Source organism: Stenella coeruleoalba (assembly GCF_951394435.1).
Source record: "Stenella coeruleoalba genome assembly, chromosome: 11".
Classification (NCBI taxonomy): domain Eukaryota; kingdom Metazoa; phylum Chordata; class Mammalia; order Artiodactyla; family Delphinidae; genus Stenella; species Stenella coeruleoalba.
Genome location: NC_137157.1, coordinates 89109929 through 89133598, shown reverse-complemented (window position 1 = coordinate 89133598; position 23670 = coordinate 89109929). Strand labels below are relative to the sequence as shown.

Below are 23670 nucleotides of genomic sequence, written 5' to 3'. Positions count from 1 at the left end.
AAAGTTCTTTACTGCAATAGATCAGCATAGCCTCTGGCATACGGCATGCAGCTATTGATTTGATGAACGCTCTTAGATCCCCACTGATATATACCCTTCATTGTTTTCTACAGGGCTTCACAACTCTCCCCCTTTCTGTCATAACACAGGGAACTGGATTATTGTAACATTCTTTCAGGCTGTCATGCAGTTCATCTATGTTGATGATGTCATGTTAACTGCACCTGGTGAACAAGAGGTGGCAAGTGGCCTGGATGCTTTCATAAAGCACGTATGTGACAAAGGGAAAAAGATAAACCCCAGGAAGATTCAGGGGCTTGACACATCACTGAAGCATTTAGGGACCTACTGGTTTGGGACATGTTGGGAAAACTATTAATAAATGACTTGTACCTCTTATCACTAAGAAGAATGTACCTTGTACCTCTTACCACTAAGAAAGAGGCCCAGTACCTGATGGGTCTTTGGGATTTGGAATGCAGCATACATTACTTATTTATCAAGGTGATTTGGAAATCTGCCAGTTCATGTCTGGGCACAGTGCACAGGATGGCATGTCACAGGTGCAGGCTACAGACAAGCTACCCTGCCATTTAGACCATCTGACCCACTATTTTCAACAGTGCTAGAGGTAAACATCATGGTGAATAAGGATTCCACAGGAGAAGAGTAGCAGTGTAGACCTTTAGGGTTCTAGAGTGAGGCTACTCTCTCTTTTTAAAAATAGCTCCCTGGATGTTTCAGAGCCCTCATAGAGACTGAGTTGCTGATCACGGGACAGCGAATGAGAATGGGACCAGAGCTACCTCTCATGAATTGAGTGTTTCTGGATCTCATGCATCAAAGTGTTAAATGGACACAGCAGCAAATCGTCATAGGATGGAAGTGATACAGTCAGGACCAGACCTGAGCACCGGCACTGTTGAATGTACAATCCACTAGCAGCAATGACTAACAGCCCTTGTACGCCACTATTTTTTTGGAGAGAAGAGTCAGCCACATGGTGGCAGGTCAATGACATGCAACATCTTTCATCTTGGAGGAGGCAGTAAGTTATCCTTACCAGAATGGATAATAGATTGAAGCAGATGAATTTGTCAATATATGACCATTTTTGTCTTACATAGATGACAATTTCATGTGGTTCAACCAAGTACATTATTCTGGATGTAGGTATGGAGGCAGAACAATGCTATGCCTTCCCCCAAACACATCTATACCCTAATCCCTGAAACCTCTGAATATGTTAGGTTACATGGCAAATGAGAATTAAAGCTGCAGGTGGAATTAAAGTTGCTAATGAGCTGACCTTAAGATAGAGAGATTTTCCTGGGTTTTCTAGGTGGACCCAATGTTAATTCTAATAGTCCGTAGAAGTAGAAGAGAGGATTGGAAGAGAGAACCAGAGAGATGATGGTGTAAGGACTCGGCTCAACATCGATGGCTTGGAAGATGGAGGAAGGCAGCCATGAACTGTGGGTAACCTCTAGAAACTGGAAAAGGCAAGGAAAGAGCCCCCCAACCCCGGCTAGAATCTCCAGAAAGGAATGCACCCTGCCAACACCTTGATCTTAGCCCACTGAGATCCACGGCAGATTTCTGATCTACAGAACTGTAAGACAATTTGTGTTGTTTTAAGTGACTGATGATTTGTTAGAGCTGCAATAGAAAACTAATACAGTTGACCCTTGAACAATACGGTGCTGACCCCCATGCAGTCGAAAATCGACATATAACTTTACAGTCAACCGCTGGTATCTGTGGTTCCATATTTGTGGATTTACCCAACCTCACATCATGTAATACTGTAGTATGAATTCATTGAAAAAAAGATCCACATGTCAGTGGCCCCATGCAGTTCAAACCTGTGTTGTTCAATGGTCAACTGTAGAGGTTTGTTTTTCCTGCCTGCAATGCCCATGGCAGCATACATTTTAATCCTCTACAGAAAGCCTTGACGGTTGACCTGGTATCCCACACAATATTGCCCTGGGCTAAGAGAACCATTGTTGGGCAAAGGAGGTACAGCATCAGGCTCATTCCCATGAAATACTTGTGTCTTCCCCACGGCTCATAAGTAGGCAGCTTGACAAAATGTGGAACAGCCATTGAAGCCTCAGTTAAGGCATCAGCTTAGAGGAATCTTTGAGGGGTTAGGGCAGTATATTTGAGGTGATAAAAACCAGTATATGGAGCCATGTCCCTTACAGCAAGAATGTTTAGGATGAAGAATAAAAGGACAGAAGAAGGATTTGTCTATTTGCACTGCACTTCTTTCTCTCATTTACCTCTTATCCTAGAAACATGTAGGCTCTATGAGGTTAGAACTGAAAGCTGTAAATACTGTTTGGTCCCTCTGGGGTTTCTGTGCCAATAAATGAGAAGGCAAAAAGGAGTTACTCTAAAGGTCAAGGTAAATGGTACTCTTTACTCTCAGGAGCCAGAGCTTCTACTACAGAAGTAAGGCAGGAAGGAACATGTCCGGAATGGACGATATTCACTGGATCTTCCCTTGGTGCTCTGTGTGCCCTCTGATAATTTTGAACAGGCTGTGGTAGCGATCGCAGCCTGTCAAGGACAAGGAAGCTATAGCTCAGACACTTCCAGAAAGGAGGGCTAGGTCACTCACTAGGTAAGAAATACAGACCAGCTGGAGTTCTGGCCAAGGGAGAGGAAAATCTAAAATGGATAGAAGAGAGAAATATATGATAAATGTCATTAAGCAGCTGGGAATGTAGCTTGGGCTGCTAACCTTCTTTAAGCTCTTTTAGGAGATGGCAACAAGCACGATCTTAGATGACTGGATTGGTACCTCCCTCTGGGGAAGAAGTGGGGACATCTTCTATACATCTAAGACCTGTACTTTATTAGAGGTTATTAGAGGTTGTGAGCAGAACTGAGTATCACCGAGTAAACTTTAACAGATTCGGTTTGTGTAATCCCAGACTTGCCTCTCCACCCCAGTCTCAGTGATTTGCCTTCTTTTCTGTCCAGATTGCTGTTAGCAACTGCTCACACCATTTCGTGCTATGTTCTGAGTAACTTTATGGTCCCAAACCCCCAATTGTTTACACCTTCCCCAGGAGGTGAGGGCTGGCCTTCGGCACAACCTCCATGCTACACGCTGCAACTGGGGAGCCAGAGTAGCTCTAGTGCTTAGTTCCTACTTGAGAGGGTACTTGGAGATTCCAACTTCTTCAGTAGTTGTCCAGAGGGACCCAGAAACCAAGACGGAAGTGTAAGAAAGTTAAAGCCCAGAGGAGGAGACTTTGACTAATAAGAGATGGAAGACAGGATCTGAAGAAAATCTGCTTATGCTTCTTCTCCCATAGATTCTTCCTAACCGTGTTTTCATTCTATCTTGTGGAACTGAGGAAGCACCTGGATTTCCTTGAGAAACTGTGCCAGTTCGGAAACAGATCACCTTGTGCTTCCTTTTCCTTCTTCTCCACCTCGCTTTTTCTTTCCCCTCACTCTTCCCCTCAGTATTAAGTGTTAGCACTTTGGCTTTGTCCTCAATTCTGATTTTCAGAAAACTGGTCTGAGATATTGCACTTGAGGCATGTGGAAGACTTGAACTACATGAGTCACAGTGCAGATGGTAAAGAAGTGTAGATGTGTGAGATAATTTGAGAGAAGAAATGTCTGTATATGCTATTGCTTTGGATTGGAATTGGAGAGCTGAGGGAGAGTAAGGGAGTCAATTATGAAACCTTTGAAGTTGATGGTATTGGCAACTGCTGAAATGGTGTGTTAACTAAGATTTCAAATATTAAATGTCTGGAGAGAAGGTAACGAGCTGAATTTTCAATAAATCCTGCTTGAGGTGCTGGGGGACATCCAGGTGTTGAAGTCTAAGAGGAAGTTGGAAATGCGTTCTCGCAGCTAAGGTGGTGGCTTTAGTAAATGAAAGGTGGAGGTCAGCTCGCTACAGTGTAAATTTTTTGTACACATAGATTGTTTTGTTTTTTTTTTTGCGGTACACGGGCCTCTGACTGTTGTGGCCTCTCCCGTTGTGGAGCACAGGCTCCAGACACGCAGGCTCAGCAGCCATGGCTCATGGGCCCAGCCGCTCCGCGGCATGTGGGATCTTCCAGGACCAGGGCACGAACCCGTGTCCCCTGCATCAGCAGGCGGACTCTCAACCACTGCGCCACCAGGGAAGCCCCACATAGATTTTTTATGGCCACATTTCTGGCAGACATGGAGGTGTGTTTCAGCAGTAAATATAACACCTTTTGGAAGATAAATCATCCAATAGCATTTATTTGAATGTCCCCTGCCCTAAAACATTTTAACACTCCTGTCCTTTATTTCTTCCAAATCATCTATCATTCATCCTTTCCGTGCTAAGGCCACGCTTATCCACAGCGCCGGCTATGATGTGCTATCGGAGGCCCCCGGAAGCCTGCTCTGTTTCAGGAAGTATCTCTTCTACTGCCTTGCTCAAACTTGATTTTCACAATTAGTGGTTCTACTATTGAAAGGAAAGATGTAATTTATCAAAACTCGGGAGGTCATTAGTGGATTTGGAGAGACTGAAAGTAATAGATTCTCTCTGAGGGAAGAGAGAGAGAGAGAGAGAAAGAGAGAGAAGGAGAGAGAGAGAGAGAGAGAGTGTGTGTGTGTGTATGTGACAGAAAAAGAGTGAGACAGAGTTAGGTGATGTCATCAAGGTTGTAAAATAGTGGTTCGATTAAGATTCTTGTGTCAGTCACTTGGGTTGAATCCTAGCTGTCTTGTGTCTGGCTCATTCATCTTGGAAAAGTTACTTCACTGAGATGCAATTTTACCACATCTATAAAATTGGACATAATCATAGTAAATGCCTAAAGGGCTGTTATGCGAATTAAATGGAAAAATGAATGAAGGGCATTTCGTTTATACTAAGCTCTCAAAAATTATTAACAATATTTTTTAAAGTATGAATTGTAAAGCCAAAGACAAACATTACCTACTTTATAATTCTGTCAGGAAAAGGGCTTTTGGATCGTTTGTTAGTAAATTTAGATTTGGGATACATTTTTTGTCTTAATTTGTATTCTTTATAATTTAATTAAACAGAATGATTCCAAATGACCCCTGCCCCCCACCCACCCTGTGGAAGTGCTATCTACCTGCCTTGCTTCTTGGCTTCCTGAGAAAGTGGTTTCTCAGTGTTAAGGTCTCACCCATTTACTTGGCAGGTAGATGGTCTGCTTTACCTCCAAAATACACCTTAAATTGTCCATCTCTCACCATCTACATGGCCTTGACAATGGCAGTGACCTCCCGATGGGACTCCAGTTTGCATTTTTTGCCCCTACAATCTGTTCTACCCTCAACACAGAGATCGTAAATCAACTCCACTCTAATTTTAAAAAAAAAGAACCATTCAGTTGATTTTTGTTTTGATAAGAGTAAAATCCAAACTCCTAACCATGCCTTCCAACGTCTCCCATTAGTAGATTTCTGTCACGTCTCCCATATCGTTAACAGCCACAGGATCTTATTCTACTTCTTAAAATATCAAGGCTTTTTGCTTCTTTCTTGGTTGTTTTCTTTCTTGGGCCTTTTCACTGGTCTCATTGGCCTGAAATGCTCTCTCCCTGCTCATGATGAGTCACAAGTTTGTGTTCACAAATAATCACCCCTTTCATTTTCTTTATAGCCTTTATATCACAATTTTCTTGTAATTTTCTTGTTTCTTTTTAATTTCATTTGTATAAGCCTCTCTCTTCTATAAGAGCTTCATGAGGTCAGGTGGCGTATTCCTATCTTGTTTATTGTTGTATCTCCAAAGTTAAATGAGCCTGGCATAGAGCAAGGACTCAATAAATATTTTTTAGTGAGCAAATGACTGAACGAATGAACGCGAGGAAGTATTATTGACCATCCATGTCTCCATGACTAACAGAGTCAGAAAAGGAGGTGACAGTGAAGACCACCCACATGATGATAATATACTAGATGCCTCTGTGCCTACGGGTAGTGGAAAAGAAGTAAATATGAAGGTTTTAACAGTTGAGAAAGTAGTGCATAATAATTGCAAACACATTGTTTTTGTTTGTGTGTTTTGTTTGCCAGCGATTGTCCTAAGAAATGTAAGCACGTTAATTCATTTAACTGTCACTATAACCCCACCAAGTAGAAGCTGTTATTAAAATTCCTATTTTATAGATGAGGAAACAGTCACAAAGGAGTTCAGTAAATTGATGTTCAAGATCACACAGTTAGCAAATGTTAGGGCAGGATGTGAATGCAGCAACCTAGTGCACATGGTTACCCTACTCTATGATTCTCTAAAGTAGTATAACAGGCTCATCAATGTGACACTGATACTGAATGATGAAAGCCAGGACCATATCTCACAAACGTTCATATCCACTTAGTAGTTAATTCACTGCCTTACATGTGATGGTTGTGTATCAGACTGAATCAGAATATCAGCAGGGTAGGTGAAGAAAGAAAGGTCTTAAGCTAGACCTTAAAAATCAACAAGTTAGGGGGCTTCCCTGGTGGCGCAGTGATTGAGAGTCCACCTGCCGATGCAGGGGACACGGGTTCGTGCCCCGGTCTGGGAAGATCCCACATGCCGCGGAGCGGCTGCGCCCGTGAACCATGGCCGCTGAGCCTGCGCGTCCGGAGCCAGTTCTCCAAAACGGGAGAGGCCACAACAGTGAGAGGCCCGCGTAGTGGGAAAAAAAAAAAAAATCGACAAGTTAGTTGGGAGAATATTCTAGAGATAGGCAGGAAAAAAATGATGATTAAACAAAAATGGGGAACATGGTGATAATAAATACAAACGATAAGATTTTTATAGCATCCAGAAAAAAAAGTAGGATAAATGAATGTGTTTCCAGGGAAAGAACAACATTCGAAAGAAAGAGGGTAACTTGACTAGAGAACACAAATATGTGAGAAAATTGGCAAGAAGAACCCTTCAGTGGAGAAGAATGACTCATGAGTCTTCATAGCTTGATGAAAATATCATCTCTTGGGAATATATAATTTCCGTTTCTCTGATTCCAAGCAGTCATTCCTTGGTATCCATGGGAGACTGGTTCCAGGACAGCCTCCACGCCCGGCAATACCAAAAACTCCCACATGTTCAAGGCCCTTATATAAAATGGTGAAATATTAACACATAATACGCACATCCTCCTGTATACATTAAATCATCTCTAGATTACTTATAAAACCTAATACAATGTAAATGCTACGTAAATAGTAGTCAATACGATGTAAATGCCATGTGAATAGTTGCCAGCATGCAGCAAACTCAAATTTTGCTTTTTAAAACTTTCTGGAGTTTTTTCCAATTATTTTCAACCTGCAGTTAGTTGAATCCGTGGATGTGGAGCCTGTGGGTACGGAGGGCCAACGGTATTTACCAGGCAACCTTTGAATTTAAATTCAGTTCCTCAATGTTTCCTGACCTGGATAAGAAAGGTCTAAGGTCACAGACATAGAGAACAGACTTGTGGCTGTCAAAGGTGGGGGGAGTGGGGGAGGGATAGACCGGAAGTTTGGGATTAGCAGATTCAAACTATTATACATAGACTAGATAAACAATGAGGTCTTACCGTACAGCACAGGGAACTCTATTCAATATCCTGTAATAAACCATAATGGAAAAGACCATGAAAATTTATATATATATATATATATATATATATATATATATAAAAAACTGAATCACTTTGTGTATAGCAGAAACTAATACAGCATTATAAATCAACTACACTTCAATACAATAAACTTTTGAAAAAAGGTCCAAGAAACTAAAAACACAGGCAAATTGTCTGCTTTAAAGCAAAATTTTTCACAGAAAATTATTAAATTTTCTCTTGATTATGATTGCAAGCAATGCTGCTTAAGCACTTCATTTATGCAAGGAACTCTTTCAGGCTGTGGGTGTGGTCTAAACGTGTGGCATAAATGTGAGTCTTATCACATAGAGGAGCTGACCATTAAATCCCTTGATGTGTAGTCCTGGAGGATCAAATTCTGGCTGCGCGCTGCCTCGGGGTAATATGTGTCCACCGTAAATGCCCCTATTTCAAGGGAGGGCATAAACTTTTGCTATCAGAGAGTTTGCTCGCTTGGCCCTGTTCAACCTTAATTCCTTCTCTTCCTCTACCCTGGGAACCCGTACTGACCTGGTGAACCAGCAATGAACATTCCTCAACTAAAGACCAAGATAATGCCTGGCTTTTGTGATAGTGACATCACCATATTGGTGCCATGATCCCCGTTTTAATTGTGGCCGGAGCGGGGGGGATACTTGGGAGACAAAAGTTGTGTGATCTTAGCAATAGCTTGAAAGATTTTTATTATTTACTTGCATCAGAAAGCTATAGATAAATAAAGCCTTCAAGCCGGTTTTAAGAGTGTTTGTTTTCAATCAAGAATTGTGTAGCCTGATCTCTCTCTCCCTCTCTCTCTCTCTCTCTCTCTCTCTCTCTCTCTCTCTCTCTCTCTAGTACAGACACACACAAACATGCGTGTGTGCGCGCACACACACTGCCTTCTCCCAGCATACAATTATATAATATTCTAATGTTATCATTCCCCTGACACAGACTTGAACCACATGCATCATACAGGGTGAGTACTGAGGAAAGGAGCATGGGGGTAACAGTAATGAAAGACTTGAATGAATTTGTTTCCTCTTATTCATGAATAAGAGGAATTTATCCTACTTGTCAGCTTCCAACATTGTATGATTTTCTGCATTATCCCAAGAGCTTTGGTGCATGGGTCCCTCCCAAGCTAATGTTAATGAGTTGACATAAAAATACTCATAATTACATAGATGTTAAATAAAAACTAGGATACAGATAAAACACATTCTAAGACAAAGGGAGTGGAGCTCATCACAGAATGGCTCTGTTTACTGGATAAGAAACACAGGCTGGGTGTCTGTAACATCGCTTTGTCCTCTTGCAGCTGTGACCTTGACTCCCATGCATATGTGGCAAGGCCTCAAATCCTTCTGCAGTCTTGACTGATATCAGTCTGAACTAAATACGAGGCTTTTTCTTCCCTCCCCCTTTTCTCCTTCATTCCATTACTTTTTCATAGTTAATGTCTATGTGGAACTAACCGGCTTCACTGTTTTTCAATTCGTACTCCCCAAAGCCTCCTCTGGAGCCATAAAGCCATGAATAAGAGGAATTAGCAAACAGAAAGCCTATGATTTTAGAGTATCTGGGGTAAATGGAAATATAATTAGTCTGGTGCTGGTTTACAATTAGGAGAGGGATTATATCTGCCTTTGCTCGCTATCTATGAAGGTAACCTGGAGAAATATGACTAATTTGGAGGAGAATTATCACTTTAGCCCATAGCTCTAGTTCAGCGTCTCTCTCCGCTAGCTGTGGTAACCCTACCAGCCCCTTCTTACAGAGAAAGCCCGGGCTTCCACCCCTGCTGCTTTATAAATGCTCTCTTCAACCTGAAGGGATTGTACTCACAGCACAGTGCAATTTTCATTTAGAAATGGGCTTCCAGTCGTGTTGACACACCTCATTAGCTAAGCCCTACCTCTTAAGTCAGGAACTTTCATACAGGTGTTAAGTGCTGGAGGAAAAAAAAAACCTACTAAGTAAACGAAGAAAAGCTTTATTGTTCACCCAAATAAATAAGGGAAGACAGGGTTCCTATTCCAAGTCCCTTGTACCATGTAATTTTAAGCTTTATTATTATTGTTGTTGCTATTGTTCTATTTTATTTCATTTTTCTTCACTCTAGACTGGAAAGTTACATTATTTGTAGATGATGAGGGTGCAGTTAGATATGGGTTCAGCTTTCTAGAATTATAGAAAAATGGCTCAATATTGTTTTTCTCTCCATGGCTTTCACCACTGTGCATTCCTCTCATTGTCGGATGTGCCATTTGGAAGCATTCAGTTAAATTTATTTAAATGTTTTATTTTATCAGCCTCTGCCGAGGGTACATTTTGCACTTTATTTTACTTATTGGTTTATCCGATGAGCTGTTTCTCAGTTGTCTAAAGGAGTTTGTGTACTGTTAACTGTGGCAGGTGTTTAAGCGTTTGGCAGGGTTTGTCACTTGGAAGAGAACCAACCCAGCTTGGGCCATGTCCTGTGGTAGTAAATTTCAGCTCCACCGTAGGTTTCTCCTGATCATCGATGATTTACATGTCAGGAAGAGCATCTAGGAGGTTCTACTGAGTTAGATGACTCTGCCGTCCTCAGAAATATTTAATGAATCAGTTCTCATTATAAGAGAAGACTGGAGACAACCGCTCATCTATTTTGCTCTTTTTCTTCCTGTTTCTTTCTAAGCCTTTCCCTGAGAAAGAGAATTGCAACCTAATCCTGCCGTGTGCAATTAATATGTGATTCTTGCCTTTTCTCTGGACATCTTTTTATGTTTCACGATGAGCTTTTGCTAACAGCAGAAATGAGAGACAGGATGTCAGGAGGGAGAAGCTACTGAAAAGGCTTTATGTGACAAACCACATTGTCAGACATTACCGGAAAAAACATGGCTACAGAACGGTGACAAACACGGGGGGAAACACCAATGGCCACCACAGATAAACACATGCATTTAAGTTCTTTATTCACAGGTGAATGCGGAGCAGATTTTGGAATGCTACTGGGGTAGATTGATAATTTTTAGAACCAGGATGTTTTTCTTAGTAAACTCAGTGTCCTCTCTCCAGTTTTCGCGGAATTGTTTTTGTTTTAGCTCTCCTTCTATGTCCTTTTCGCTTGACCGATTTGTAAACTGTAATTTTTTTTTGATTTTTTTTTAATAAGAAATGTGTTCTGAGACCAGAGCACACACTCCCCACTCTCAGCACTAACCGCTTGGGAGAAGCTAAACTGTAATCTTGCTTCATTCTAATTTTGGTTATCTCTAATGATGTTTCCAGAGATGACAAAGAATGACTGTACTTTTGGACTGCACCACTTTAACCTAAAACAAGCAGCGACTAGCCTGCTACCTGAAACACATATCCTGTTCTGTTCAAAAAACATTTTCTATGATTCAGGAATGGTGTTAAAGGCTTTATGTGCTCACTTAAGACATGCAGATATCACCATAATTCTAGTCCGTCTCAAATTGTATTCTGGAAAAAATACTGTAGTGCAGTGTTACCAAAGCTTGAATAACCATAAGAATCACCTTGAACGTGTAGATTCTAGCCCAGCACTAGGTTGATTTGGGTCAGAATCTCCAAAGGGAAGAGCCCAGGAATCTATAACTTTGACAAAAGCTTACTTTTACTATCAGACAAGTTTGAGAACCATCTGTCTGTGTCTATGAGCTATGGGTATGGGGGGAAGAAAATGGTCTATGAAGACAGAGAGACATGGACTTGAGTCTCTGCTTTCTCATTTCCTTATTGTGTGGCCTTGGCAAGCAGACTTCTCTGAGCCTCATTTTTCTAATTTGTAGATTAAGGACAATACATACAGGGACTGATATTAAAAATATTTGGCAACCAGGATGACATGGCAGCCACCAATGAGATGCCAGGCATCGACTTTTTATTTATTTATTTATTTTATTTTTATTTATTTTTAATTTTTTTAAATTTTTTTTCAATAAAATATTTTATTTGCCCAAGACTTAACTGTTGCAGAACAACTCCAAATATATCACTTTTTTTATACCACGTGGCTACAAGTGAGAAATTGCCATTGGTTTGTCTGATTATGTTTGACATAGAAAGGAGGAAAATAAAGAAGGTAATGAAGCAGTTTTCTTAAGAGAACATACAGCGATTTGGTTGAGCTTTTTCCCAATCTTACTATCCAGTAGCCCTCCCTTTGTTTGATATGAATTTTAGAGCCGAGAAAGAAATAACTGATTCATTTTTGCTTTAGAAGGAGCATGAATGGCAAGGTGGAAGTATTCTGTTTAGATAACTTTATAACTGCTTTCTTTATCCAATTTTATTTCTGAAGTAAAAATCAGAACACTTTTTCTTTGCCACATTGATGAATAATGGTTTGTTGATTTTGTTTTTTTTTTTGAAGTTACAGATGAAGCATTTATTTTGCCATTCTTTTATTTTTATTTATTTATTTAATTTATTTTTTATTTTTTACATCTTTATTGGAGTATAATTATTTTACAATGGTGTGTTAGTTTCTGCTTTATAACAAAGTGAATCAGTTATACATATACATATGTTCCCATATCTCTTCCCTCTTGCATCTCCCTCCCTCCCACCCTCCCTATCCCACCTCTCCAGGTGGTCACAAAGCACCGAGCTGATCTCCCTGTGCTATGCGGCTGCTTCCCACTAGCTATCTACCTTACGTTTGGTAGTGTATATATGTCCAAGGCATCGACTTTTTAATTCCCGTTCCTGGAGAGGGCAGCTGATGGCAAGAGAACCTGGGAGGTGGGGAGTCTGATGGGGGGGCACTTGGAAGACTGAGGCCATGGCTATTTACTAACCCATGAGAAAGTATTACAGTATTTCCGTAATTGGGAAAGAGATGTCCTTATGCCTATCACCAGGCTAGCAGCTCTGTATAAATTAAAAGATGGTTGTGAATATTAAAATAATACTTAACATCACAGTGCTAAGTACCTTGTAAGTAATTCAACAAAGAGAAGTTACTATTAGCATTCATGCTTTTTATTACTTATTACATGTATTATACTTGTGGAACTGAACCAGACCAGAGAAGGTCAGGTCCAAGAGTCCACAGACACTCTCAGATCCTCTGTAGGCTTATAACTAAATTATTGATCTAGCTTTCCCTTTGTGAATATAGAAAGGGAATCTGAAATTGGGAGATGACTCCAAGTGGGAAAAACAGCTTCGATATGAACCAAGCTTAGAGGGAACCTCATGTATCACCTTAAGCAGAGACAGAGCAGGTAGTTATAGAGTCTACAGAGACCCCATCCCTGTAGAGAGAACTGGCAACAATCTAAAGAGACAGGTATTCAGATATTCAGTAGTGAATGTCAAGAACCTAGTTGCAGGGATGGGCTGCAAATCAGGTGAAGGACTAGTGATAAAGATGGCTCAGGGCCCGAACCCAGCCCTGGGGAGACTTGGCTGCACTAGTCACAGGGTCATGATAGCAAACAAATTGATTTAACGCCAAGATAAAACTTAAATATGAATGCTTAAAATCCCTCTGCCTAAGGACTGGGCTGATTTCACTGTAGGAGGCAAGTCTTAGCCTACAGTTGAAGGCTAAGTGGACAATTTTCCAAGCAATAACTCTGATCTATGTGACAAGAGATAAGCACAGTATTGCAGACTCCAGAGAGATTCTGAGAAAGGAGTGGGTGAGAGACAGTGGCGATGATTTGCGGTGGGAGGTGGAGGGCGAGAAGAGAAGAACTCAGCAGGCAAGGAGATGTCCTTCAGAGACCTGTCAGTCCTTTTCCTCCCATGCTCACCAGCTCTCTCTGCCTTTAGCCCATTTTTCTCTCATCCATTGACATTTGCTCCCCAAATAATGTAATTGTGGAAGCCAATCGTTATTGCCCTAGGAAAGTATTATATACATTTATTAAATGGAAACAGAGCTATTTGTAGAAAGCTTAACTTTAAAAAAAAAAAATTGAAAATGCTACTCTTCAGGTAGTGACAGCATTGTAGCCTGCAACCCTGTCATTGAACCACTGCTGGAAGGAAGAATCCAGCTGTGGGCACTTCTGTGGGGCTGGGAGAGCCATTGAAGCCAAAATTGAGAAAACTTCATGTTTTGTAACCCACAGCAGTATTGATTCTTCTCTTCTGCCTTCTGTGGGAACCAGAAATGATTGTAGCAAGAAGGCTGACCAGGGGAAAATAGCAAAAGTGGTTTCCAAGTAGTTCAGGAAGCACCAGGGAGGGAGCATCTACCAAATGGGACCTCTGGGTCCCCTGCCGCCTTTCGCAACTGCCTCTTCCTCTATTCACCTCTGGCCAGTGTTGCCGTGGAGCAATTGGGAGCATATTTTTATTCCACTATTAGCAAACTCCAAAGGGAAGACTTATCAAACTGCCTCTCATTTGTAAATTTTGAGCTGGTGACTAGAGTGACTTACAAGCTGGGTACCTTGTCCTCAATGACTAAATAATTCACATGATTTATATCTTTAAATAAGTTTCTTTAGGCACCTGCTGTTCTTAGAACTGTCACAGTTAAGCTGAAGGGGGTGAGTTCGGGCTGGAAACACAGTTTCTTTTTCTCGAGTTTAAATTAAATCCTTGACATTATAAAACATTACAGATACATTACCATTGTCGATTGTGTACTGTTCCTATGTTTTTCCTATTGCATTATTCAGAATTAAGTTAAAAATTCTTTCTATTGTGTCTTAATGTTTCTGGGATGTGGACAGATCAATATTTCCAGCCTGTGCACACACTCTACCTAAGGGCTGTGAGTCATATTTGCTTTGAAAGAAATAGCACTTAAGGACTGTCAGTCAAGTCAGTTATAAGAAACATAGAACTCTTTAAGAATTACTCTGCCTCTTCCTCACATCTAAATGTAGCCAACCGCTTGGAGTATCTAAGGCAGATAGCTAAGCTGTACTTTAAAAATGGTGCAATTGCAATTAATCTATGCAAATAGAAAGCTCTGTGTCTTAGCACCTATACATAGCAAATATATAGTCCTTATTAAACTAAAAATTATATAACAATACGAGTAAGGAATATGTGTAAGAAAAAGACCCAGTTTCCTAAAGTCATTTGGATGTCACTATTACAGTATTTTGCTATACTAGGTCTCTATGCCCAGGCTGGGAAAGCACTGGGTAGGGTGTGTAAAATGGGATTTCTAGTCTGTTTGGCCACTGCTTAACCGCATGACCTTTAAAAACTACTGCCTTCACCTCTTGCTTCCCAAGGTCCGAGTCTCCTTTCAGACTGCAGGTTAAGGACTGCATGTTAAGAATTAACTGTATATTTTCAGATTTACTCACTGTGTCTGTGAGAAGTTGGAGTTCATATCAATTCAGCTTGATATAGAAGAAATCCACCTTCAGCATTAAAACTGGCTTGCCTCATTAGGATCTGTTTACTGTTCCTGAAAGTAAATAAAAGCAAAATTGTTCCTCTGGTATCTAATATACTAATAATGTATATTAGTACTATTACTTATCCAGTGACTACTTACCTCAGGCTCATCGTGGTGTTAGGTGTGTAGATATTTAATCTTCTCCCTGTATGAACTTCCATTTACCTACCACATAATTTATATACGCAAAGTGATATTTGGATTCTTCTGGCACATTATTGCCAAGAGTGCCAATAAGGGAATCATACTGTGCCCTAATATCCCTGATTATATTTGTATCATTGTCGTAGAGGTTGTATCAACGGACGGAACAACGGACTGTACCGTTAAATTAGCACAATTTTGCAGCTCTGCCTGGCAGAAGCTCTCAGTTAATCCAAGGGGTTATTCAACCCTATCCAATATGATTACTCTATAAATATTTGCCCAAGCTCAGCACCAGCCGTTATATCACTAATCACACAGAGGTTTGTTATAACGAAGACCGCCAGTGTCAGCAATTTGAAAAACAAAGCTAATTAGTTTTGATTTAGGGATGGGAAGACTTATTAAGTTGCCAGTGGAGAGTTCGCATAGTATAGCAGCTATTTAGAGCACATAGGAATATGAAGGAGATTTACTATTTTTTGCATAGGACTTTGAGAAGGAATGGGAGGACTGCCAGGCTAAGAATACAGGCGTGTGTGACAATGAGTGGCAACAACCAGTGATGGCTGGGGTGGGGGTGGAGCAATAGAAAACCCCCCTTAAAATACGACCCCAAATAAACACACATTAAGTAAACAGTGTGCTTTCTATATAACCAGCTTTAGGTCAAGTTCCTGGCTTCCCTTTCCAAACAGATTACTGTTCTTAGACTCCTCAATAGAGAATCCTGGTACCAACAACAGTGTTGACCCGTATGGGTTGATTTGGAGGGAGGGTAGCAAAGGAGCCCCTTACTCCTACATCCCTGAGCTACGAGTCTACTGTGGTAGATAGGTTTATTATTATTATTATAGTCTTTGCATCCTTTAAAAAATATTTTGAATTGGAAAATTTTTACTCAGTGACATTTATCTTTATTAGCAACAAATAATACAGTGCTATTTATTCCAGTTTTTGAAAAGCACTATTGTTTTCCATAGAAATGCCTCTACTCAGACACTAAAGGAGGAGAACGAACATTAATCAAACCTCTAAATTGGACCAAGCACTGTACTACCCTCTTTAAATATGCTCTCATTTAATTTAACACTCATAACAGTTTTCTTTGGTAGGGTTCATGATTTCCCCTTTAAAGATGAGGAAACTGAGATCCAGTGGGGTTAAGTAATTTAGCTCTGGGCACCTCACACTGTCTCCCATGGACAACCAGGTTTTTCTACTCACAGTTGAGATCTTGGGTAAGTTGCTCCATTCTCTGGAGTCACTTGCCTCCTCTGTGAAGTAAGAGGAATAGGTCAGATCACTGATCTCTCAACTTTTTTGATTATACTATTCTATTAGTTAAAAAAAAATCTTGGAGCATTTACAGCCTAATACATATTTATGGTAAGTCATATATATACTATTGTGAATCCATTCATTAAATAATGAGCTTATTTTTTTTCTTAAATTTTACACTAAAAATATAACTCCGAATACTTTCCCCTCAGGATTGAATCAAGGTACTAAGGTTCCTGTGCACCCTACTTTGTAAACTGTGGGACTAGGTGATCTCCATGAGTTCTAAAAATCTGTGATTCTAGGCTGTCTGTTCAGCTTTGTAAATTATAGAAAGAATGCATTGATGAATAACTTCTTGGCATGAGTAAATTCTGATAGAAGAGCCAGAAGGAGCCTGAAAAAACTAGGCCAGGAAAGTTCAGTTGAGAGTCCTGGATAATACAATATGGAAAAACTGGAAACCCAGTAAATGGGGAGGAAGAAGTAGGGATCAAATGAGGTGATGATGATGATGATGAAGATAATAATAATATTTAGTAACATAATAGAATAATGTCTATGTTCTTGGCCCTGTTTAAATCATTTAACATGTATTTCTTTATTTTTTTATCACCACAACAATGCTGTGAGGTAGGCACTATTATCTTTAAATGAGGAACAGAGAAGGAGAAAATAAGGAACAGAGGGGTCAGGTAACTTACTGGTTGTATTGTGAGGTAGGCGCTATTATCTTTAAATGAGGAGAAAATAAGGAACAGAGGGGTCAGGTAACTTACTGGTTGTATAGCTAACAAAAAGCTGAACTGAGACTCAAAGCCAGTCAGTTGGTCTCAGAAATGAGACCAAAGGTCATAGAAAATTGCTAAGTCTCAGTGGATATTTGTTCATTGTCTTATAAGGAGCCACTCAGTGGTTGTACTAGTCAGAGTTCCCTAGAGACACAGTAGGATAGATAGATAGATGACAAATAGGTAGATAGACAGATAGATGATAGATGATAGATAGATGATGTAGATACATAGATGATAGGTGATGTAGATAGATAGATGATAGATAGATGGATAGATAGATAGGGTTATTATAAGTGCCTGGCTCATGTGATGATGGAGGCCGGGAAGCCCAAAATCTTCAGTGTGGGCTGGAAGCTTGGAGACCCAGGAGACCGATGGTGCAGATGAAGACCAAAGGCAGTCAACTGAAGGAGTCTTTCTTGCTCTGAGAGGCCAATTTTTTTGTTCTATTCAGGTCTTCAACTGATTGGATGAGGCCCACCTACATTATGGAGGATAATCTGCTTATTCAAGGTTCACCAATTTAAATATTAATCGCATTCGAAAACATCTTCCAAGTTGACATCACCAGGGTAAGTCATTCAGTGTATTTCATCTATACAATTTCCGAGATGGATATTTGACTCTGTTGAAACCAATTAGGGACAAGAATGTTTACCTTGTGACTTAATGTGTTTCCAGAGACAGGACTATCTTGAAAGCATGAGGGGAAATGTTGCCTGGAATTCAGCCAACAGCAAGGAAGCAGAGCAGAGTGAAAGAGAGACATCCCAATTTTATTTTATGAAACTTGATCCAAGTTTCCTTATGGAAACTAGATATACCTGTGGACTACCCAGTTTTGTGAGTTAATAAATCCCTTTTCATTGGATTTGAGTTGGGCATTCTGATACTTCTAACATAAAAAGTTCTAACAAATAGTTACAGAGAAGTTAGGCAGGGAAGGAGCCCAGACTTTTTGAGATCAACCTCAGGTTGTAGGCAGTTACCATGATTTATCACAAAAGGACTGTGGCCACTGACTATTAGATCCAGGAAAGCAATGCAGACATTTTCATGTATTTCTAGGTTCAAAGATAAGCCTGGCTGACCTTTTCTGCCAGATGAACTATTGCCTACTTCATGGTTTCACTTAAGACCACTTAATGATAATAAATAAAGGGAAGGATGTGGCCATACATCTAAACCAGAATTTTTTGAAGGATTGGTGACTAAAATTATTTTAATATACTCTGTAAAAGAATTCATTTTAATTCCCGCAAAAAATAAGCTTTCACAAATCTCCTCTACAACATTTTTCTTTTTTTCTTAATCCTGGTCAATCTCGCTGTATTTCAGACTGTTCTTTGGCTCACATTGTCCCCCTCCTAACTGTCTATCCAATGGTACCAAAAAGTGCTGTCTTCTTCAAAAGCATTTTCCTGTTTTAACCCAGATTGAACTTTCCTTTTCTAAACCAGCGAAGCTGGTATTGCCTGTTCTACTCATTTGAGCACTTAGTCATTTGTTGTCTTATGTCATTACCCTGTAGACTCGTGTCCCTGAAAGAAAAAGAGAGAGAGAGAGATGTACTACTCCAATTTGTAAGACCAAGATAGAACGTACTCAAGGATTTGACATATGGGTTGGGCAAGAAAGAGAAAACAGAATGGAGGAAGATCTAGATGTATTGCTCAGCCTGGAATGGTGAATTTAGAGATAGGCACGTGGAGACTGGAGTGCTTTCAACTGTAAAATCAGGCCAAATGTGGAATAGACAGAAAAGATGTCAATACTTTTAGGTTCAGACACATCATCAGTCTGTCAAAGGAGGAGCAATGTAGTGAAGAGCACATGGTCCGATAACAGACCAGGCATTGAGAACAAGCCCTGGGAAGTCAGCAAATAGCCATTTGGTGAGAGAAGTTCTTGACAGGGAAAGCTTCCCTGGGGTCTGAAATGAAAGCAGGACTTTAGACATTGAGACTAGGGTGTAAGCAGAGGGTAAGGACTCACTTGGATGTACGTCACAATCTGGATTTAGGTCAGATAAATGTAATGCTCTAAAATAATCCCAAACAAGATTCAGGACCGTATGATATAAGAGCTAGAACCTTAGACTTAGAACATGTAGGTTCTAGTTACTAGCTGATTGGTCTTGGACAGGCATGATAACCTCTCTGTGCCTCAATTTCCTCTCTGGTAAAATGAGAGGGTTGGACTAGATGAACCCTAAGTTTCCAAGGGGTGATTCAGGGATTTTCTAACCAAGTAAGTGCATATTTGCTCCAATTACTAAAGACTTCAGACCATTTGAGAAACCTGCACCTTGCTGTCAATTATTCTAGATATTAAGGTTCTATGTAAGATTTCTCTTGAAAATAGAATTCTACTGAAAAGAACAGTTTGAAAACCACTTGAGCAGATGCTACTAGAGTCTGTTTTCATGATATGAACTAATAGGATTCTTTATCCTTCTGGCAAATAACCCTAGATGATAAGTGATTGGGGTTTTATTGATATCACTTGAGAGCGTCTTGTGAAATAAAGGGCCTAAGTATCTTTGGCCAAAGGAACTAATCAAATATTTGGATTTCTGATCAAATATATTTATTATTGTATTTTACGTTAAAATGTAATACATGTTATGATGGACACTTTCAACAATAAAGAGAAGTATAAGGAAGAAAATGGAAATCATATGGATGACTTTAAGCCAGGGAAAATAACTATCACCATTTAGTTTATTTTCTTCTGGTCTTTTTGTGTTTGTGTGTGTGTGCGTGCACACAGGCACAATGTTTTTCAACAAACTTAGGGCTCTGTACATTTATATACCGTACATTTAAAGGTGAGTAAGAGTAGACTAGTAGGAGTTTTAAAATACAAAAGTAATTAAATTACAGTTTAATGTAAACATACTATAAAGGAGGTAAATATAATCTGCTGCAAGAGTTCAGCAGAAATGAAGTCACTTTTACCTAGGTAAAAGCTTCAAAACAAGAAGCTCTATGGATTTCAGATAGACTGATGTGAGAGAGAAGATATTCTCAGATAAGTCAACAGAGGGTATTGCAATGGAAATGGGGGGAACCAGTGTCAATTGACAAACCCCAGAGTAGACAATCCATCTAGACTCTCCCCCTAGTCTCTGCTTTCTCTGCCTGGCTTGGGATTTCATACACAGGCAGATCTCATTTTATTGCACTTCACAGACACTGTGCTTTTTACAAGTTGAAGGTTTGCGGCAACCCTGCATTGAGAAAGTCTATCAGCGCCATCTTTCCACCAGCATTTGCTCACTTCGTGTCTCTGTGTCACATTTTGATAATTCTCACAATATTTTAAAGACTGCACCAGCAAAAAGATTACAACTCGCTAAAGACTTTTATGATGGTTAGCATTTTTTAGCAATAAAGTATTTTTTAAAGGTATGTACATTATTTTTTTGGACATAATGCTTTGCACATTAAAGAGACTACGTATAGTGCAAATATAACTTTTACTTGCCATGGGAAACCAAAAAATTTCTATGACTTTCTTTACTGTGATATTCACTTTATTGTGGTGGTCTGGAACTGAACCTGGAATATCTGCAAAGTATGCCTGTACAGTTAAGATAGCAGCATTATTTACAATTGCCAATGTATGGAAGCAACCTAAGTGTCCATCAACAGATGAATGGATAAAGAATAAGTGGTATTATATATATATATATATATATATACACACACACAATGGAATACTACTTGGCCATAAAAAAGAATGAAATTTTGCCATTTGCAACTACATGGATGGAGAACTTGGAGGGTATTATGCTAAGTGAAATAAGTTGAAAGACAAATACTGTATGATATCAATTATATGTGGAATTAAGAAGACAAAACAAACTGGTAAATATAACAAAAAAGAAACAGACTCACAGATACAGAGAACTAACCAGTGGTTACCAGTGGAGAGGGAAGAGGGGAGGGGCAACATAGGGGTAGGGGATTAAGAGGTACAAACTACCATGTGTAAAATAAATAAGCTACAGGGTTATATAGTACAATACAGGGAATATAGCTAATATTTTATAATAACTATAACAGTACCCAAAAGAGTACTTATGTATAACTCAAGTTTCTCTCTGTGAAAAGAGTATGAAAATCACTAAACAGACATTTTGAAAATAAACAGTACATCTTAGTTCAAGAATAAAAATTGTGAAATTCGTATTAGGGAAAGTTTTCTATTTTATGATTCCCAGACACCCTCAAAAAAAGTTGGCAAATAAAAAAGAGAGAGGGTTTAAATAGTTCTATGTGAGATAGAAGAGACGTAAAAAGAAGAGAGGTTTACTAGAGTAGAAACCTTAGAAACCAGGGCCAGTAGTTCAGCGGGAACAGTTAATTATTTTATAATAACTATTTTAAAATTGTGAATCATTACCTTGTACATCTGAAAGATATATAATATTGTACATCAACTATACCTCAAAGAGTTTGTATACTGGCCCCATAAGCTATTAAAATAGTTTGGCGTTCCTAAACCACTGCTGACAGAGATGATGGGGGATGGAAACTTCATAGAGTTGACATAAAGTGTCCTGTCACCGCCAATGTAGAGCAATCTCTTTTCAGATCTCATGTGAAGCAGGAAGCAACACTTTCATCTTAATAGGGGTTTAAACCCCACCCCTATCTTTCCTATGCTGTGTGAGTAGCTGAATAGAAGGTCATTGATCTTACAAAGAGATGGAGGACATGGAGACCGTCATTGCCTGCCGCCAGTCAGCACTTTCCATAGACGTCCTATACAGACTTGCATATGTATAGACTGCACTGTGAGCAAGTGTCCAAGTAAAGACTGAGACTTCACAATAAGCTTTCCAAAACAAAATGCAGCATAGGTTTTACTGGACAAAAACAGAGTAGAACATGTAGGGGAAAAGTCCATTCTGAAGCAAGTTATTGCGTTATTGAGCTATTGAATCCAAAGACTGCCAGTTTCTCCCCAAGGGGGAACTGGCACTGTGATCAGAGCCTGCTGTGTGTTCATTGTATATTAGTTGTTTAACCAAGACATGGCTGTGCTCAGGAGGCGTCTACATTCTCAACTTGTTAGTTGGAGCCCAGCTTAGCACCTCTCATGAGTTCCTGACGAAAAACCAATTCCTTAAGTCTTTAGAGGGTTGGATACTTCACTGAAGACTGATGGGAAAAGAAGAGGAGGGTTACATTACATACTGTGCTTAGAATCCTCATTTGAAAATCCTCATTAGCTATGTCTCTTCTCCCTCTGAAGTTCCTCTTTTTCACTAGCCACTTCCTCTCTTTCTCCATCCTTCTCCTAACTGTTCCTGTTCACCTTCTGGCCCTGGTTTGTAAGGTTTCTGCTCTAGTAAGCCTGACTGCTTTTCATGTCTCTTCTATCTCACATAGAACTATTTAAACCCTCTCTCTTTTTTAATTTGCCAACTTCTGAGGGTGTCTGGAAATCGTAAAATTGCAAACTTTCCTAATACGAATTTCACAATTTTTATTCTTGAACTAAGATGTATTGTTTATTTTCAAAACGTCTGTTTAGTGATTTTCATACTCTTTTCACAGAGAGAAACTTGAGTTACACGTACTTACTCTTTTGGGTACTGTTATAAGTGGGTGCACGTACAGTTGACCTCACTGTCGCTGTCAAGATTTTGATGCCATAGAAGTTGACCAAACCAGGTAAGAAGACTCATCCCATTTTCTAAGTACTTTAACTGTCATCCAATCTGATGCATCTTACAGATGAGATTGGAAAGACAGATCAGTTGAAATCATTGTTTCTTTTTTTTTCCTTGTTTATTGATTGATTGATTTTTTTTACGTCTTTATTGGAGTATAATTGCTTTACAATGTTGTGTTAGTTTCTGTTGTACAACAAAGTGAATCAACTATATGTATACATATATCCCCATATCCCCTCCCTCTTGAACGTCCCTCCCACCCTCCCTAACCCACCCCTCTAAGTGGTCGCAAAGCACCAAGCTGATCTCCCTGTGCTATGCAGCTGCTTCCCACTAGCTATCTGTTTTACATTTGGTAGTGTATATATGTCCATGCCACTCTCTCACTTCACCCCAGCTTACCCTTCCCCACCCCCCGTGTCCTCAAGTCCATTCTCTATGTCTGCGTCGTTATTCCTGCCCTGCCACTAGTTTCATCAGTACCATATTTTTTAGATTCCATGTATATGCGTTAGCATACGGCATTTGTTTTTCTTTTCTGACTTACTTCAGTCTGTATGACAGACTCTAGGTCCATCCACCTCACTACAAATAACTCAATTTCGTTTCTTTTTATGGCTGAGTAATATTCCATTGTGTATATGTGCCACATCTTCTTTATCCATTCTTCTGTCGATGGACATTTAGGTTGCTTCCACGTCCTGGCTATTGTAAATAATGCTGCAGTGAACATTGTGGTACATGTCTCTTTTCTGAATT

The 23670-nt window shown here is 39.7% G+C and overlaps 1 protein-coding gene across 3 annotated transcripts in view; it reads left to right on the top strand.

Annotated features, from left to right (window-relative positions):
- MGST1 (microsomal glutathione S-transferase 1) overlaps nucleotides 1–23670 on the top strand; it is a 175579-nt gene that overhangs the window by 41579 nt on the left and 110330 nt on the right. For all 3 annotated transcript variants that reach the window (XR_013830512.1, XR_013830513.1, XR_013830514.1), the window contains exons 3-4: nucleotides 17677–17794; nucleotides 22793–22909. The gene's annotated coding sequence lies outside the window, so the exon portion shown is untranslated. The remainder of the gene's footprint in view (nucleotides 1–17676; nucleotides 17795–22792; nucleotides 22910–23670) is intronic.